At 38.7% G+C, this 5,700-nt stretch overlaps 1 pseudogene; it reads right to left on the bottom strand.

Annotated features, from left to right (window-relative positions):
• Window positions 1-4,740: 4,740 nt before the first annotated feature.
• LOC126503680 (elongin-B-like) lies at window positions 4,741-5,091 on the bottom strand (annotated as a pseudogene).
• Window positions 5,092-5,700: the final 609 nt, after the last annotated feature.

Genomic DNA, 5,700 nt, shown 5'->3' with positions numbered 1-5,700 from the left:
CCCCCTCCCTCTCGAGAATGATGAGCAGTCCAGGTTCCCTGCCCTGTGGGAAGTCCAAGGTCCTCCCACTTCTATCCAGGACCAGGAAGGTGAGCATCCAAACGGGCTAGGCTCCCACACAGCCAGCGAGTACCTTGAGCAACTGAGCAGAGGGAATCTGAAATGACCCTATCCTATAGCCATACTGATAAATATCTTACATATCACCTTAGAACCTTCATCTGGCGAAGGATCAAGATAGAGACAGAGACCCAAATTGGAGCACCGGACTAAGCTCTTAAGACCCAAATGAGGAGCAGAAGGAGGGAGAACATGAGCATGAGCAAGGAAGTCAGGACCACGAGGGGTGCACCCACCCGCTGTGACAGTGGATCTGATCTATTAGGAGCTCATCAAGGCCAGCGGGACTGGGACTGAATAAGCATGGGATGAAACCGGACTCCCTGAACGTGGCGGACAATGAAGGCTGATGAGAATCCAAGGACAATGGCATTAGGTTTCGGTCCCAGTTGCTTGTAATAAATTACCTTTAAATTGAAAATCCAGAATTGACACAAAAGTCTTGAATAGCTGTAAGGCTATTGCAAATTGTGACATTTCCTTATTTTGAATGTATAAAATCAAAACACAGCTTAAATTTGTTATTTGAGAGGTTCTCAGGCATGCATATAAATTATTTTGTTATATTCATAACCTTCACAGCTCACCTTTCCTCAGACACCACCCAATCCATCTCTGTTCTCCATGTTTTTTTTTTTTTTTTGTATTTTCTATAGGTCACTGTGTCTAACTGGTGATGTTTATGTGTCATGGGTACAGAGTCATCTGTATAAACTACCTCTGTATAAGCTTACTTCCAAGGAGAATTCACTGTTCTCCTTCAGTTAACTGCCAATATTTCTTCAGATATTGGTGGAGCCTCATGAGCCATTCTTTCATCCAAAACTGAAATTTTGACTAGCTTGAATCTGTGCATGCAGATCATCTGCACATAACCATAGTATTATAAGTTCAGGAGTACAGTTGCCACATCATGTACAGAGAAAGCATTTTACAATACTTCACACATCTCCTGACTCTTCTTACCCTTCCCTAAATGATGTTCCCAAAGCTGCTTAGGAGGGGGTTAGTAGAGCTATCCTGTTTATGATTGAGCACATACAGTAAGCACTTTGACAATTTGTGAGCCTTAGCATTAACCACTATCTTCTGGGGGGGGGGGTGAGGGTTGAGAAGAACTTGTGAACCAAGGTTGACTGAAACAGAAATATATGATTATGACATAAATATTTTGAAGGCAGTTTGATAACACCATAGCATGTTCCTTCTAAGGCCTATGGCCTCCCTGTCATGGAGTTTTGATTAAAGTTAAAATCGAAGGCATGAAATTCTTTCTTGGAAAACAAATCAAAATACAATTGGAACGCTTTTTGTTACTTTAAAATTGTTACACCACCATTGCATCAGTAAACATCTTGGAATTATAGCATGCATGTTAGTGCCTGGTAAGACAATCTGTGCCTTTTCTTCTACCAGTGGCTGTCATAGAAACTTATGATATGGAATCCTTTGTTTGTGGTTTTTAGGAAATCTCCGCACTGGTTTCTGCAGTGGGTGTACCAGTTTATACTCCCACTAAACAGTGGATAAATGTTCTCCTTTCTTCATACATAAGCATTTGTTATCATTTGTTTTCTTGATGATAGTCATCTGACTGGTACGAAAATCTCAAAATAGTTTCAATATTCATTTTCTTGACAGCTAAGGTGTTGAACACTTTACAATGTTTATTGTTTATTTGCCTTTCTTCTGAGGACCTTCTTTCCGAGTTCACAGCCCAGTGGACTGATTAGGTTACTTTTACTTTATATTTTTATATTTTAGTTCTTTGAGGTTCTTACATATCCTAGATACTAATCTGTCAAGTGCAGCTGGCACTAATTCCCCGCCCCCATTCCGTTGGCTGTCTTTTCACACCATTGATTGCTTTCCTTGCTTCACAAAAGCTTTTTAATTCTGTGAGATCTCATTTGTTATTGGCCTTATTTCCTGAGTAATCCTTTCCAGAAAGTTTTTACCAGTGCCTATAAGATTAACAGAATTTCGTTCATTTTCTTCTATTATTTTCAAACTTTTGAGTCTTATGTTCTGGTTCTTGATTCTTGTGTAATTACGTTTATTTGGCTGGATGGAGAAACATAAGCATCAGTCCTAAAACCTAACTAGATAACATGAGAACAAAAGCAAAACCATCCTGAGATATAAATCAATTAAATAATAGAAAAGAAGAAAGAAAAACAATATTTTCTGCTGGAAATGCTTCACTGAGTTAGAATTGGAAGGTAAAGTTCTCCAACTTTTCTGTCTCTTGCAGGCTCCCTGTGGTGCTGTGGCAGAGGTGGTCTCTGTAGCCTCCGGATCTTGGGGTTGTGGTAGTCCTGGGAGGAAATACTGTAATTGCTTTCCAGATCCTTCCCTAGGGCCCAAGGAAGAAAGTACAGCAGGTGCTAGGTTCCATTTGTGCCCTCTGCTGATCCTACGGCTTAGCTGACTGTATGGAGCAGCATGCCCCTTGCAGCATTTGCTATTGTGTCCTGGGCAGCTTTGCTAGGTAGGCCTGCAGAGCACAGAATGCAGCAGGCTTCCAGCTTTCCTCCCAGCTTCTCAATATAGCTATTTTTAACTTTGTGTTCATTTGTGGAAAGTAAAACTTGACTTTCTTTTGTGAAAGTTGTATGGTATTTGTTTTAAAGTATGTTGACTGGAAATAATACTAAATCGTAAGAGAAATATGAGCTGCCATGTAAATACTAACACAGGCCATGATTGCAGTGCTTATCAACTTAACTTAGTAAACCTCTTCGTTGGCATCAAGTTCTCCTTTCCTGGAATTACATGTCGCTTGAAAAGAGGTTCTCTACCCTCGTCCTATTTCATTACACCCTCTGTGATTCCACAGAAACTGTCTCAGAATACTAAGGCATAGAAAAATTCATTGGAATATGGATCTCTGAGTTTATTACAAACTACTGGGCCGGGCGATGGTGGCGCACACCTTTAATCCCAGCACTCGGGCGGCAGAGGCAGGTGGATCTCTGTGAGTTTGAGACCAGCCTGGTCTACAGAGCTAGTTTCAGGACAGGTTCCAAAGCCACAGAGAACCAAGTCTCGAAAAACCAAAAAAAAATAAAATAAAATAAAATAAAAAATAAAAATAAAAATAAATAAATAAATAAAAAGCAAACAAACAAACAAAAAAAACCTACTGGGTAAAAAGAAAGTTTGTCTATTTTGATCTTATCCAGTCACAGAATGGTGCTTTGAACATGGAGGAAATTCTATAAATGATATGTAGTGTTGGCTGCTGTAGTCCTTAGATAAATTAGTCTGCTTGTGTACTATATAATCATAAAATAAAATGACAGAACTATTATATTCTTGCACAGACATCACAAAGAGAAAAACAAGAATGCGCAAATGATTACAATATAATATCAAACTTTGTGTATTGACTGGAACAAGGTTATTGTTTTCTTATTTAAATTTTCAACTAAAGAAATTATTTAGTACACACAAAAATGAAGAATTATGTATAAGAAGAAAATAATAAGAGAATGAAATGATTTCATTGCTATTAGTAATGTATTCTGTTATAAATATGAAAACATTTTTATCATTTAATATGATTCTTTAACCACTATTGTATTATTTTGGCTTGTTACTTCATGTGGGTGTCATATATGTTTGGGGGCGCACATGAGTGAAGGTGTATGCATTCAACAGCATACATGTGAAGGTCAAAGAAAAACATAGGGTGTGTGTCTCCATCCTGTGTTGTTTGAGATATCATCTTTTATTTTGCCAGATTAGCTGGCTCACAGGCTTCCAGGAATCCTCTTGACTTGCTGAAGGATCACTAATATTACATACATGAATCACCCTATGAGGCAATTATAACATAGGTTATAACCATGAGAATTCAGGCCCTCATGCACATGAAGTGAGCAGTGAATTCACCAAGCCCTCTCCTGATGATTCATTAGATTCTTAGAAGATGCTTTAAAAGGTACCAGATCTTTTTTTTTAAAAAAAAAAATCAGCATACAATAACTGCCATGAAAAAGTAAGAAATGTAATTTTTTTAATCTTTCTTCTTAAATTCATTTTTTTAAAATCCCCTTGCTTATAACCTCTACTTAATATATCAATCTGAAACATATTGACTATACCTGTTCTCCTTCCTCCTTCCCTTTCAAAGGCCCTTGTATAAAAGAGAGTGTAAGACTGAAAGCTCAAGCTAAACCAGAACTGAACATGGCGGTGAACACCTTTAGTTCCAGCTCAGGAGACAGAAACAAGCAAATCTCTGAGTTTGAGGTCACCCTGGTCTATAGAGCAAGTTCCAGGACAGCCAAGGCTACAAAGAGATATCCTGTGTCAGAAAAACAAAACAACAACAACAACAAAAAAAACCCAAAACCTGATAAACACAAACAAAAAGTTTAACTATCAAATAGAGTTTCCTACAGTAAGTGAATAAAATATAATGTCAAATAACAGTAACTAGAAATTAACCTGCTATTTCTCTCAGGAAATAAATAAGAAATTATTTCCTTCCTCCCTTCCTTCCTTTCTTCCTACCTTTCTTTCTTCCTTTCTTTTTTTTTCATTCTTTTTTTTTTTTGACAACCAAATCTTTTTTATTGAGGGTTGGGCCTCTAGGGGGTGGAACTAGGGCCCTTACTGCACAGCTTCTTCATTGGCATTGCCTTGAGAATCCTATGACTTTATCAGACCTGGCAGCTCAGGAGGGCTGGAGTACAGCTCTCTGAGCAGGGCTTCCAAGGTGTCCTCTGCTCAGAAGGCCAGGCCAACCTTGTCTGAACCCATGGCCCTGGTGTGTGTCTAGCAGAGCCACATTATCCCAGAGTTTTTCAGTCATCAAGGAACTGGTCATTCTTGTACAGCCACTGCTGATCCAGTGGCCACTTGGAGGTTGCCTTCAACTACGTACTTCAGCTCCAGTGCAGAACTGTAGTCCTTGGCATCCATGAACATAGTGGTCTTGAGGATCATGAGAAATGCATCCATCCAGGTGGCTTACTTCTGGTTTATGCATAGCCACCAAAAAATTGGCTTCTTCTGTTTGTTCAAAGCAAAGATAGTTTCATGTGATGTCTGTTACTTAGAGGAGGGAGTATGGAGAAGGGTAACTAAAGACCTTTGAAACTGCAATATGGGAACATAAGACAAGAGTAGCTTTCTAAGATATGTGTATATTTATATATAATATAAGTCCAAGTTGAGTTACCATACAGGGAACAATGCCTATTCCTGACACCACAAACTACCAAATAAAAAGCCTAACGTCAAAAATGGGATGCCTCTTTTCTACTTGCTGGCCAATGCAGTATAGACTCCTCAAACATTATATGATACTGATATTGGTCTTTGTTACCCTTGAGAACTTGATCATAAGGTTCTATTGCTGAAGACATCAAACTCTTGGACACAGAGAAACCAAAACTAGTATTGACTTGGAAGACATCTTCACTTGCTAGTTTTCATAGGACCAGACAGCATTATGCATGGTAATGAGAGAAGCAAGTTATCACCAGTCTTACCCAGATGTGGACTCTGCCAACAATAACAGCAAGTCCAGTAAAATATGCCTATAGGTGTAATAGTGTCAAGAATGTT

This window comes from Alexandromys fortis, unplaced genomic scaffold (genome assembly GCF_014885135.2).
Source record: "Alexandromys fortis isolate MF-2015 unplaced genomic scaffold, M_Fortis_MF-2015_v1.1 scaffold_2_26212498_36691700, whole genome shotgun sequence".
Classification (NCBI taxonomy): domain Eukaryota; kingdom Metazoa; phylum Chordata; class Mammalia; order Rodentia; family Cricetidae; genus Alexandromys; species Alexandromys fortis.
The sequence above is the reverse complement of the archived record's forward strand: the minus strand, read 5'-3'. Positions and strand labels throughout refer to the sequence as shown.